This window comes from Dendrobates tinctorius, unplaced genomic scaffold (assembly GCF_039654945.1).
Source record: "Dendrobates tinctorius isolate UK_male_01 unplaced genomic scaffold, ASM3965494v1 ptg000093l, whole genome shotgun sequence".
Lineage (NCBI taxonomy): Eukaryota > Metazoa > Chordata > Amphibia > Anura > Dendrobatidae > Dendrobates > Dendrobates tinctorius.
Window position 1 is genome coordinate 8088540 of NW_027361761.1, and position 12899 is coordinate 8101438.

Consider the following 12899-nt stretch of genomic DNA (forward strand, 5'->3'; position numbering starts at 1 on the left):
TTGTTCCTGTGTTCCTGTGGCTCAGTCCCATCAGTTTATCCCCTGATGTGTGTCCGGCAAGGTCTCCTGCTCTGTCCACATTCCCATAACCAGTAGTGGGAATGAGGACAGAGCTGGCGAACTTGCCGGACAAACATCAGGGGATCAACTGACGGGACTGAGCACCAGTAACACTGGAACAAGTGTAGATTGTGCTGACGCCACTTCAGAGATGTAGCTGGCGGGGTTGGAGGCCAGGGTAAATAGTAGAGACAGTGGAGCCAGAGGCCTAAGTGGAGCATGGTTAGAATCAGTAGTAGTCCACAACCTCCATAAAAACTGCTGCCCATTGGCCTCTGCATGCGGCATGCGTAATCCTGGGCTCCAACAGTGTCAGTTGGTGTTCAGAAGTGTCGTCTCCACAGAGCCAAACACATTCGTTCGAGTGTTAGTGGGTTTCAGCACTGCCAGCTGTTCCCCTGCTGTGGAGATGGCAAGTCTCCTGCTGCCTTCACCTGCCAAAAACAACAGGCCCCAGCCTGCTCCTCGCCTAATCCTGGGCTCCAACAGCGTCAGTTGGTGTTCAGAAGTGTCGTCTCCACAGAGCCAAACACATTCGTTCAAGTGTTAGTGGGGTTCAGCACTGCCAGCTGTTCCCCTGCTGTGGAGATGGGAAGTCTCCTGCTGCCTTCACCTGCCAAAATCCAGTAGGCCCCAGCCTGCTCCTCGCCTAATCCTGGGCTCCAACAGCGTCAGTTGGTGTTCAGAAGTGTCGTCTCCACAGAGCCAAACACATTCGTTAGAGTGTTAGTGGGGTTCAGCACTGCCAGCTGTTCCCCTGCTGTGGAGATGGCAAGTCTCCTGCTGCCTTCACCTGCCAAAATCCAGTAGGCCCCAGCCTGCTCCTCGCCTAATCCTGGGCTCCAACAGCGTCAGTTGTTGTTCAGAAGTGTCGTCTCCACAGAGCCAAACACATTCGTTAGAGTGTTAGTGGGGTTCAGCACTGCCAGCTGTTCCCCTGCTGTGGAGATGGCAAGTCTCCTGCTGCCTTCACCTGCCAAAATCCAGTAGGCCCCAGCCTGCTCCTCGCCTAATCCTGGGCTCCAACAGAATCAGTTGGTGTTCAGAAGTGTCGTCTCCACAGAGCCAAACACATTCGTTAGAGTGTTAGTGGGGTTCAGCACTGCCAGCTGTTCCCCTGCTGTGGAGATGGCAAGTCTCCTGCTGCCTTCACCTGCCAAAATCCAGTAGGCCCCAGCCTGCTCCTCGCCTAATCCTGGGCTCCAACAGCGTCAGTTGGTGTTCAGAAGTGTCGTCTCCACAGAGCCAAACACATTCGTTAGAGTGTTAGTGGGGTTCAGCACTGCCAGCTGTTCCCCTGCTGTGGAGATGGCAAGTCTCCTGCTGCCTTCACCTGCCAAAATCCAGTAGGCCCCAGCCTGCTCCACGCCTAATCCTGGGCTCCAACAGCGTCAGTTGGTGTTCAGAAGTGTCGTCTCCACAGAGCCAAACACATTCGTTCAAGTGTTAGTGGGGTTCATCATTGCCAGCTGATCCCCTGCTGTGGAGATGGCAGTCTCTCCTGCTGTCTCCACATTCCAAAGACAGTAGGCCTCTGCCTACACCCTCCTATTTCCTGGGCTTCAACACAGCCAGTTGTAGTTCGGAAGTGCCGTCCACACGGAAAGAGATACTTGCTCCCGTGTCTCAGTGGGGTTCAGTAACGTCAGCTGATCCCCTGCTTTGTGGATGGCAGTCTCTCCTGCTGTCACCTAATTCAAAATACAGTAGGCCTCTGCCTACACCCTCCTATTTCCTGGGCTTCAACACAGCCAGTTGTAGTTCGGAAGTGCCGTCCACACGGAAAGAGATACTTGCTCCCGTGTCTCAGTGGGGTTCAGTAATGTCAGCTGATCCCCTGCTGTGTGGATGGCAGTCTCTCCTGCTGTCACCTCATTCAAAATACAGTAGGCCTCTGCCTACACCCTCCTATTTCCTGGGCTTCAACACAGCCAGTTGTAGTTCGGAAGTGCCGTCCACACGGAAAGAGATACTTGCTCCCGTGTCTCAGTGGGGTTCAGTAACGTCAGCTGATCCCCTGCTGTGTGGATGGCAGTCTCTCCTGCTGTCACCTCATTCAAAATACAGTAGGCCTCTGCCTACACCCTCCTATTTCCTGGGCTTCAACACAGCCAGTTGTAGTTCGGAAGTGCCGTCCACACGGAAAGAGATACTTGCTCCCGTGTCTCAGTGGGGTTCAGTAATGTCAGCTGATCCCCTGCTGTGTGGATGGCAGTCTCTCCTGCTGTCACCTCATTCAAAATACAGTAGGCCTCTGCCTACACCCTCCTATTTCCTGGGCTTCAACACAGCCAGTTGTAGTTCGGAAGTGCCGTCCACACGGAAAGAGATACTTGCTCCCGTGTCTCAGTGGGGTTCAGTAATGTCAGCTGATCCCCTGCTGTGTGGATGGCAGTCTCTCCTGCTGTCACCTCATTCAAAATACAGTAGGCCTCTGCCTACACCCTCCTATTTCCTGGGCTTCAACACAGCCAGTTATAGTTCGGAAGTGCCGTCCACACGGAAAGAGATACTTGCTCCCGTGTCTCAGTGGGGTTCAGTAACGTCAGCTGATCCCTTGCTGTGTGGATGGCAGTCTCTCCTGCTGTCACCTCATTCAAAATACAGTAGGCCTCTGCCTACACCCTCCTATTTCCTGGGCTTCAACACAGCCAGTTGTAGTTCGGAAGTGCCGTCCACACGGAAAGAGATACTTGCTCCCGTGTCTCAGTGGGGTTCAGTAATGTCAGCTGATCCCCTGCTGTGTGGATGGCAGTCTCTCCTGCTGTCACCTCATTCAAAATACAGTAGGCCTCTGCCTACACCCTCCTATTTCCTGGGCTTCAACACAGCCAGTTGTAGTTCGGAAGTGCCGTCCACACGGAAAGAGATACTTGCTCCCGTGTCTCAGTGGGGTTCAGTAATGTCAGCTGATCCCCTGCTGTGTGGATGGCAGTCTCTCCTGCTGTCACCTCATTCAAAATACAGTAGGCCTCTGCCTACACCCTCCTATTTCCTGGGCTTCAACACAGCCAGTTGTAGTTCGGAAGTGCCGTCCACACGGAAAGAGATACTTGCTCCCGTGTCTCAGTGGGGTTCAGTAACGTCAGCTGATCCCCTGCTGTGTGGATGGCAGTCTCTCCTGCTGTCACCTCATTCAAAATACAGTAGGCCTCTGCCTACACCCTCCTATTTCCTGGGCTTCAACACAGCCAGTTGTAGTTCGGAAGTGCCGTCCACACGGAAAGAGATACTTGCTCCCGTGTCTCAGTGGGGTTCAGTAATGTCAGCTGATCCCCTGCTGTGTGGATGGCAGTCTCTCCTGCTGTCACCTCATTCAAAATACAGTAGGCCTCTGCCTACACCCTCCTATTTCCTGGGCTTCAACACAGCCAGTTGTAGTTCGGAAGTGCCGTCCACACGGAAAGAGATACTTGCTCCCGTGTCTCAGTGGGGTTCAGTAATGTCAGCTGATCCCCTGCTGTGTGGATGGCAGTCTCTCCTGCTGTCACCTCATTCAAAATACAGTAGGCCTCTGCCTACACCCTCCTATTTCCTGGGCTTCAACACAGCCAGTTATAGTTCGGAAGTGCCGTCCACACGGAAAGAGATACTTGCTCCCGTGTCTCAGTGGGGTTCAGTAACGTCAGCTGATCCCTTGCTGTGTGGATGGCAGTCTCTCCTGCTGTCACCTCATTCAAAATACAGTAGGCCTCTGCCTACACCCTCCTATTTCCTGGGCTTCAACACAGCCAGTTGTAGTTCGGAAGTGCCGTCCACACGGAAAGAGATACTTGCTCCCGTGTCTCAGTGGGGTTCAGTAATGTCAGCTGATCCCCTGCTGTGTGGATGGCAGTCTCTCCTGCTGTCACCTCATTCAAAATACAGTAGGCCTCTGCCTACACCCTCCTATTTCCTGGGCTTCAACACAGCCAGTTGTAGTTCGGAAGTGCCGTCCACACGGAAAGAGATACTTGCTCCCGTGTCTCAGTGGGGTTCAGTAACGTCAGCTGATCCCCTGCTGTGTGGATGGCAGTCTCTCCTGCTGTCACCTCATTCAAAATACAGTAGGCCTCTGCCTACACCCTCCTATTTCCTGGGCTTCAACACAGCCAGTTGTAGTTCGGAAGTGCCGTCCACACGGAAAGAGATACTTGCTCCCGTGTCTCAGTGGGGTTCAGTAACGTCAGCTGATCCCCTGCTGTGTGGATGGCAGTCTCTCCTGCTGTCACCTCATTCAAAATACAGTAGGCCTCTGCCTACACCCTCCTATTTCCTGGGCTTCAACACAGCCAGTTGTAGTTCGGAAGTGCCGTCCACACGGAAAGAGATACTTGCTCCCGTGTCTCAGTGGGGTTCAGTAACGTCAGCTGATCCCCTGCTGTGTGGATGGCAGTCTCTCCTGCTGTCACCTCATTCAAAATACAGTAGGCCTCTGCCTACACCCTCCTATTTCCTGGGCTTCAACACAGCCAGTTGTAGTTCGGAAGTGCCGTCCACACGGAAAGAGATACTTGCTCCCGTGTCTCAGTGGGGTTCAGTAACGTCAGCTGATCCCCTGCTGTGTGGATGGCAGTCTCTCCTGCTGTCACCTCATTCAAAATACAGTAGGCCTCTGCCTACACCCTCCTATTTCCTGGGCTTCAACACAGCCAGTTGTAGTTCGGAAGTGCCGTCCACACGGAAAGAGATACTTGCTCCCGTGTCTCAGTGGGGTTCAGTAACGTCAGCTGATCCCCTGCTGTGTGGATGGCAGTCTCTCCTGCTGTCACCTCATTCAAAATACAGTAGGCCTCTGCCTACACCCTCCTATTTCCTGGGCTTCAACACAGCCAGTTGTAGTTCGGAAGTGCCGTCCACACGGAAAGAGATACTTGCTCCCGTGTCTCAGTGGGGTTCAGTAACGTCAGCTGATCCCCTGCTGTGTGGATGGCAGTCTCTCCTGCTGTCACCTCATTCAAAATACAGTAGGCCTCTGCCTACACCCTCCTATTTCCTGGGCTTCAACACAGCCAGTTGTAGTTCGGAAGTGCCGTCCACACGGAAAGAGATACTTGCTCCCGTGTCTCAGTGGGGTTCAGTAATGTCAGCTGATCCCCTGCTGTGTGGATGGCAGTCTCTCCTGCTGTCACCTCATTCAAAATACAGTAGGCCTCTGCCTACACCCTCCTATTTCCTGGGCTTCAACACAGCCAGTTGTAGCTCGGAAGTGCCGTCCACACGGAAAGAGATACTTGCTCCCGTGTCTCAGTGGGGTTCAGTAACGTCAGCTGGTCCCCTGCTTTGTGGATGGCAGTCTCTCCTGCTGTCACCTAATTCAAAATACAGTAGGTCTCTGCCTACACCCTCCTATTTCCTGGGCTTCAACAGAGCCAGTTGTAGTTCGGAAGTGCCGTCCACACGGAAAGAGATACTTGCTCCCGTGTCTCAGTGGGGTTCAGTAATGTCAGCTGATCCCCTGCTGTGTGGATGGCAGTCTCTCCTGCTGTCACCTCATTCAAAATACAGTAGGCCTCTGCCTACACCCTCCTATTTCCTGGGCTTCAACACAGCCAGTTGTAGTTCGGAAGTGCCGTCCACACGGAAAGAGATACTTGCTCCCGTGTCTCAGTGGGGTTCAGTAATGTCAGCTGATCCCCTGCTGTGTGGATGGCAGTCTCTCCTGCTGTCACCTCATTCAAAATACAGTAGGCCTCTGCCTACACCCTCCTATTTCCTGGGCTTCAACACAGCCAGTTGTAGTTCGGAAGTGCCGTCCACACGGAAAGAGACACTTGCTCCCGTGTCTCAGTGGGGTTCAGTAACGTCAGCTGATCCCCTGCTGTGTAGATGGCAAAGTCTCCTGCTGCCTACACAGTCGTACCACTACTGATTTTTAACCATGCTCCAATTAGGCCTGTGGCTCCACTGTCTCTCGTATTTCCCCTGTCCTCCAACCCCGCCAGTTACAGCTCCGAAGTGGCGTCTGCACAATCCACACTTGTTCCTGTGTTACAGGTGTTCAGTCCGGTCAGTTAATCCCCTGATGTGTGTGTCCGGCAATGTCGCCTGCTCTGTCCACATTCCCATGGGAATGTGGACAGAGCAGGCGACATTGCCGGACACACATCAGGGGATTAACTGACCGGACTGAACACCTGTAACACAGGAACAAGTGTGGATTGTGCAGACGCCACTTCGGAGCTGTAACTGGCGGGGTTGGAGGACAGGGGAAATACGAAAATCAGTGAAGCCACAGGCCTAAGTGGAGCTTGGTTCAAATTAGTAGTCTACAACCGATCTTAAAATTTCTTCAATGCAGCCTCAGCCTGCTCCGTGCTTGTCCCTGGGCTTCAACACAGCCAGTTGTTGCTCGGAAGTGCCGTCTTCACAGAGTAAAACACTAGCTCCTGTGTTTGTGGGGTTCAGTAACGTCAGCTGTTCCCCTGCTGTTTGGATGGCAATCTGTCCTGCTGCCTCCCAATTGACAGCACATCAGGCCTCAGCCTGCTAAGTGCTTGTCCTGGGCTCCAACATCGCCAGTTGCTGCTCATAACTGACTTTGGCACGGGTACTCCCTCCTGCCCAGCTTGGTTCCAGCCCTGCCTGCTGTTTCCGGGAAGTGTCAATGTCAGTTTGCCACCCCAAGTTGCCATGTCGTGTTGCGGTTGGGTTAGCCGAGGCTAGGGTGCCAGCAGTTTAGGTGCTTCCTATGTGGACTGCGGGTTCTGGTAAGAAAGGCTTGTTCCATAGTGCCAGTAGGACAAGCACCCCCTGTAGGACTGTGTGATTCGGTAACTGCGGCCAGCTTGCGGCATGCCAACTTTGCTTTTCAGGGGTAACTTCTGATACCCCTCCGGGTTCCAGCACCGTCAGCTGGTTCTCGTCAGAGCCTTTGGCCTAGGTGCCTCCATCTCGGTATCCGAGTTCCGGCAACGTCTGCTGGTCCTTGGTAGTGCCTTGTAGCACAGGTACCTCCTGCTTAGTAACCGGGTTCCAGCACCGTCAGCTGGTCCTCGGTTGTGCCATTGGCTCTTATTCCTTCTGCTGCCGCTCCGGGTGCCAGCACTGTCAGCTGGTCCTCGCTATTTCCATTTGCTCTTGCAGCTTATGCTACCCCTCCGGGTTCCAGCACCGTCAGCTGGTTCTCGTCAGAGCCTTTGGCCTAGGTGCCTCCATCTCGGTATCCGAGTTCCGGCAACGTCTGCTGGTCCTTGGTAGTGCTTTGTAGCACAGGTACCTCCTGCTTAGTAACCGGGTTCCAGCACCGTCAGCTGGTCCTCGGTAGTGCCATTGGCTCTTGTTCCTTCTGCTGCCCCTCCGGGTGCCAGTACCGTCAGATGGTTCAAGAGGACAAAGAACAGGAAGACAACCACCAAGATGCAGAACAACAAGAGAGAGAAGACAAAGAAGCATAAAAAAAACAAAGCAGAAGAACATTAAGCATAAGACTAATACTCTGAGCAAATGATATTATCTTATTTATAAGCAGAAGAAGACTAAGCAGTGTATGGGGGTGAGTCCGTTCCTCCTCGTGGTGCCCCTGGAAAATGCCTGCTGCTGCAGGCCAAACTGAACGCGGACAAATCCTGTTGTAAATCTTTTGTGACAGGCAGAACGGAAGGTGTAAACTTCTAACTTTTCTAGATAACAACTACAGGAATGCCTGACACAAACAAGAATATGATGAAGAAGAATAGGAAGAAGATGAAGAAGTTGAATATGTAGAATAATAATTGTTGAATAAGAAGAATATGAAGAATGTAAGAAAAGGAAGAAGAAGAAGAAGAATGTAAAAAAAGGAAGTAGAAGAATTTAAAAAAGGAAGAAGAAGAAGAAGAATGTAAAAAAAGGAATAAGAAGAAGAATGTAAAAAAAGGAAGAAGAAGAAGAATGTAAAAAAAGGAAGTAGAAGAATGTAAAAAAAGGAAGAAGAAGAAGAAGAATGTAAAAAAAGGAATAAGAAGAAGAAGAAGAAGGTAAAAAAAGGAAGAAGAATAAGAAAGAAGAAGAAAGAAGAAGAAGACATACATGTCTGGAAAAATATAAATGAGGCTAACATAGTCAATATCTTTGTAACTCCTAACATCTTTAAAAAAAAAGTTTAATTCCTGCTATTCCATTTGATTGGGCTAAACCTCTATGACTTTAATGTCTCCTCCACCTCCCACAATACATTCTACATTATTCTTAGTTGTTTTTCTTCATGTAGAATTAACCTACAAGGAAAGAAAGGGTTTTTTTTAATTCCGATATTTTGGCCCCATTGACTTGCATTGGTTCCCGGTATCGGAATCGGCGATACCGATACTTTTTTTTAAGATCGGCCGATCCATTCCGATCCGATATTTTCAAGTATCGGCTGGTATCGCTCAACTCTAGTGGTGAGTACTTTGAACCCCCCAGTGCTTCACAGTTTATAACGCCCGGGCGTGAAAATAAAAAATTTGTATTTTTTCCACAAACATGATCTTTTAGTCACCATTTTTTTATTTTCCCAAGGGTACCAGGAGAAATTGAACCCCAAAAGTTGTTGTCCAATTTGTCCTGAGTACGCTGACACCCCATATGTGGGAGAAAACTACTGTATGCACACACGTCGGGGCTCGGAAGGGAAGTAGTGACGTTTTGGAATGCAGACTTTGATGTAATGGTCTGTGGGTGTCATGTTGCCTTTGGAGAGCCCCTAATGTACCTAAACAGTGGAAACCCCCACAAATGACCCCATTTTGGAAACGAGACCCCCTAAGGAACTTATCTAGATGTGTGGTGAGCACTTTGAACCCCCAAGGGCTTCACAGAAGTTTATAATGCCCGGGCATGAAAATAAAAAAATCGTATTTTTTCCACAAACATGATCTTTTAGTCACCATTTTTTTATTTTCCCAAGGGTAACAGGAGAAATTGAACCCCAAAAGTTGTTGTCCAATTTGTCCTGAGTACACTGACACCCCATATGTGGGAGAAAACTACTGTATGCACACACGTCGGGGCTCGGAAGGGAAGTAGTGACGTTTTGGAATGCAGACTTTGATGTAATGGTCTGTGGGTGTCATGTTGCCTTTGGAGAGCCCCTAATGTACCTAAACAGTGGAAACCCCCACAAATGACCCCATTTTGGAAACGAGACCCCCTAAGGAACTTATCTAGATGTGTGGTGAGCACTTTGAACCCCCAAGGGCTTCACAGAAGTTTATAATGCCCGGGCATGAAAATAAAAAAATCGTATTTTTTCCACAAACATGATCAATTAGTCCCCAATTTTTTCATTTTCCCAAAGGTAACAGGAGAAATTGGACCCCAAAAGTTGTTGTCCAATTTGTCATGAGTACGCTGACACCCCATATGTTTGAGAAAACTACTGTATGGACACACGTCGGGGCTCGAAAGGGAAGCAGTGACGTTTTGGAATGCAGACTTTGATGGAATGGTCTGCGGGTGTCATGTGCATTTGGAGAGCCCCTGATGTACCTAAACTATTGAAACTCCCCACAAGTGACCCCATTTTGGACACTAGACCCTCCACGGAACTTATCTAGATGTGTGGTGAGCACTTTGAACCCCCAAGTGCTTCACAGAAGTTTATAACGCTCGGACGTGAAAATAAAAAAATCATTTTTTTCCACAAAAATGATATTTTTGCCCCCAATTTTTTATTTTCCTAAGGGTAACAGGAGAAATTGGACCCCAAAAATTGTTTTGCAATTTGACCTGAGTAGGCTGATACCCTACATGTGGGGGTAAAACACTGTTTGGGCGCATGGCAGAGCTTGGAAGGGAAGGAGCACCATTTGACTTTTTCAACTCAGAATTGGCTGGAATTGAGATCAGACGCCATGTTGCATTTGGAGAGCCCCTGATGTGCCCAAACAGTGGAAACCCCCAATTCTAACTCCAACCCGAACCCCAACACACTCCTAACCCTAATCTCAGCCCTAACCCTAGCCCTAATGAAAAAATGGAAATAAATACATTTTTTTAATTTTATTATTTTTCCCTAACTAAGGGGGTGATATTGGGGGGTTTGATTTACTATTTATGGCGGTTTTTATATTTGGCAGCTGTCGCACGCTAAAAGACGCTTTTTATTGTAAAAATAGTTTTTGCATCACCACATATTGAGAGCTATAATTTTTCCGTATTTTGACCCACCGAGTCATGTGAGGTCTTATTTTTTGCGGGACGAGTTGACGTTTTTATTGGTACCATTTTCGGGCACGTGACATTTTTTGATCGCTTTTTATTCCGATTTTTGGGACGCAGAATGAACAAAAACCAGCGTTTCATGAATTTCTTTTGGGGGGGTGCGTTTACACCGTTCCGCGTGCGATAAAATTGATAAAGCAGTTTTATTCTTTGGGTCAGTACGGTTACAGCGATACCTCATTTAGGTCATTTTTTTATGTTTTGTCGGTTTTATGCAATGAAAACTATTTTATATAAAAAATAATTATTTTTGCATTGCTTTATTCTGCGAGCTATAACTTTTTTATTTTTTCGCTGATGATGCTGTTTGGTGGCTCGTTTTTTGCGGGACAAGATGATGTTTTCAGCGGTACCATGGATATTTATATTTGTCTTTTTGATCGCGCGTTATTACACTTTTTGTTTGGCGGTATGATAATAAATCATTATTTTTTGCTTTGTTTTTTATTTTTATTTTTTAAGGGGTTTGCTAAAGGGGTTAACTAATGGGAGAGTTTTATAGGGCGGGTCGTTACGGACGCGGTGATACCTATTATGTGTACTTTTATTGTTTTTGTTTTTTTTATTTCCAAAAAATTGATTTATTTGGGGGAATATTTTTTTTTTTTTTCTAATTTATTTGGCGATTTTTTTTTATTTATTTTAACACTTTTTTTTAGTTTTTTTTAACTTTATTAAATAGTCCCAGGTGGGACATCACTGTCCTGTGACAGATCGCTGATCTGTCACATCACAGATCACTCTGACAGATCAGCGATCTGTCACAGGCAGTGCAGAAGGCGTCCTCATGCCTGCGCTTTGCAGGCACTGAGGAAGCCAGCTTCCTGCAGGCCCCCGAAGGCCCCGTCGCCATCTTGCAGGAAAGGAGCCCCCCACAGCAGCGCTGCACATTGCGCTGCTGTGGGGGGCTCAGGGAAGCACGGAGGGAGCCCCCTCCCTGCCGATGCTTCCCTTTAACCCCCTTTATGATCGCGGTGTGCAAGGGGTTAATGTGTCGGGGGCAGTCCGTGACCGCCCCTGACACATTGTGCCGGGTGTCAGCTGTGATAATCAGCTGACACCCGGCCGCGATCAGCGGCGCTCACCACGTGGGCGCCGCTGATCGCGCTAGACGTACTATCCCGTCCATGGGCATAGGGGCCCGGGTCCCATGGACGGGATAGTACGTCTGATGTCAGGAAGGGGTTAAGGAAAGTCTAGCTAATTACTATGTATACAGATTGAGCATATATAGATATATAGGCTGATAAAGCCCACACTTTTTGCCTATTTATAGAGTGCTGCCACTTCTTTATATATAGTCATAGCCAAAAAGTGTTGGCACCCTTAAAGTTGTTCCTGAAAATGCAGTATATCTCCCCAAAAATTATTGCAGCTACATATGTTTTGTTAAACACTTGTTTATTTCATTTGTGTGTGTTGGAACAACACAAAAAAAACTGAGAAAAAAACACAAATTGGACATAATTTCACACAAAACCCCAAAAATGGGCCAGACAAAATTGTTGGCACCCTCAACTTAATATTTGATTGAACACCCTTTGAAATAAATAACTGCAATCAATCGCTTCTTATAACCATCAACAAGCTTTTTTACTTCTCAACTGGGATTTGGGGTTACTTTTCTTTTGCAAACTGCTCCAGGTCACTAATATGTGAAGGCGCCTTCTCCCAACAGCAATTTTAAGATCTCTCCACACGTGTTTAATGGGATTTAGATCTGGACTCATTGCAGCCACTTCAAAACTCTCCAGCAAGTTTGGGGTCATTGTCCTGCTGGAAGACTCATGACATAGGATGCAAACCCAGCTTTCAGACACTGGGCACGATATTGTGTCCCAATATCCCTTGGTAATCTTCAGATATCATGATGCTTTGCACTCAGTAAAGGCACCCAGTGCCAGAGGAAGCAAAGCAACCCCAAAACATCTTTGAATCTCCACCATATTTGACTGTAGGTACTGTATTCTATTCTCTGTAAGCTGCATTCCATTTTCGGTAAATAGTAGAATGATGTGCTTTGTGAAAAAGCTCTATCTTGGTCTCATCTGTCCTCAAGATACTTTCCCAGAAGGATTTTGGCTTACTCATGTACATTGTGGCCAACTTACCGGAAGACCCCAAAGAAATAGAAGAGCTGCAGATTGGAGGACTGGCCAGGGAGAGGTAGTTGCCACCAGATATAGGACGATCCAAGAAGAAGTGCGTATAAGACTTTATTGTTTTGTAACTACTTGCTGACAATTTCAATTTGAGCACATTGCAACAGTTAGGCTGGTTTCACATTAGCGTATCTGTGCACAGCGCATGATCCGCATACATCCTCATGCGTCACGCATACCTATATTTAACATTGTGTACGCAGGGACATGCGTTTGCATCAGTTCGCATGCAGATATGTACGCATGCGTTGTTTTGCAGTGTGCGGCAGTCTCCGGTGAACTCAACATGTTGCATTTTTTGAGGCGTCAATTATGCACAGTCATGCGCATGCGGATGAGCATGTCAAAGCAACGTATTACTGTCTATGGGAACACATTGGTACTCAAGGACATGCATACGCATGCGTTCGAAACTCATGCGTACTTCAGAATGAGCAGGTCCAGGAAATGATTTCACAACCTGCTAATTGCCAGCTGAATAAAAGGAAGTGTGGACACTGCATGGCCATTACT